At 44.2% G+C, this 1,284-nt stretch overlaps 1 pseudogene; it reads right to left on the reverse strand.

The window, feature by feature from the left end:
* Positions 1–275: 275 nt before the first annotated feature.
* Positions 276–732, reverse strand: LOC125096151 (ORM1-like protein 2; annotated as a pseudogene).
* Positions 733–1,284: the final 552 nt, after the last annotated feature.

The raw sequence follows: 1,284 nt of genomic DNA on the forward strand, positions 1-1,284 counted from the left end.
CAGAAGACCTGGAAAAACTAAATCACCAAATCTGCTTCCCAAACATGGCTTCCTGCTGTGGAGGAGAGAGACTTCGTCCTTATTCCACCTGCCTTTCCTGATTCAAAGAACCCTATTCCTAACAGGGCTTGTCCAGGGAGCTTCACTTTCCAACTTGTTGTCTTCTAGGGGGTGTAGAAAAGCTTAGTTCTCAGGCTTTCAACATACAGAAGGCAGCATGGAGAAGCGAAGAATGTTACAGTGTTTTGTTTCAGATTCTTTCCCAGCCCTATCCCTCAGTACTTGTTGATGCCAAAGGGACAAACCCTATAGAGTTGGGACAACTTAGGCAGCAGAAGGCTGATCCATGAAGTGTGTTGATGAGGACGGGAGCAGCAGATTGCAAGGTGTAGAAGCTGGCTGGGAGGCAGAGTACAATAGGAAAGATGCTGAGAACTGCGGGAAGAGGTGAACTGGAATCCATAGTCCATCTGTTCTCAACGTGTCAGTAGCAGAGCCATTCCTTTATCAGGAGTCTCCAAGGGTGTCCATTTCACCATATGGAAGAAGACATGCACAGACAGGTGTGATGATGTGGGTCAGAGTCAAGACCACAGAAGTGCTGAAGAAGGAGAAGCTGAGCAGAGCCACATGTGGCAGTCCCGCCGAGAGGTTGTAAGCCTGCTAGATGCCCTGGCGATTTGCCACCTGAGTGTTGGGGTTTACTTCACTGTGTGCCAATGCCACAGTCATCCCGCCAGTTTCAGAAACCCAGCCAGTTTGAGGTGTAGCCCTGGCTTCTACACCTGTGGCTCCCAAAAGCCTGAGCGATGCATTTTTAATAGCTTCACTTTATTAACAACTCTTAAAAAATATTTAACAGTGCAGATGAAAACCATGTACAATCTTTTATAGACACATATTTTATGTTTTCCATACCTCTCTTAAAACGTTTATTTAATTATAGGAGTTATTAACATATTTCTCTTCTGTGGTAGACTGGTTGTTTCCAAAGGCAGCTTTACTTTTTTCATTTTGGCTCTTGGGTCTATATCACTGTGGCTACTAACACTGAATTTTATCTGAACCCTGTGATTCTGGAAAACACCAACAGTTAAGGAAAATCCCTCACCTTTCAGTGTTCTGGAAACAGCTTACTGGGAGGAGCCATCCTTCACCGTAAGATTTAGATAAGATTCACTGATGCTCCTCCCTTTTACTTCCCTATGACAGATCTTCTAAATTCTCATCTTTCTCTCATAAATGATTAGTTGAATCTCTTGTTCCCACCGATCAATCAGAACA

Source organism: Lutra lutra, chromosome 3 (genome assembly GCF_902655055.1).
Source record: "Lutra lutra chromosome 3, mLutLut1.2, whole genome shotgun sequence".
Lineage (NCBI taxonomy): Eukaryota > Metazoa > Chordata > Mammalia > Carnivora > Mustelidae > Lutra > Lutra lutra.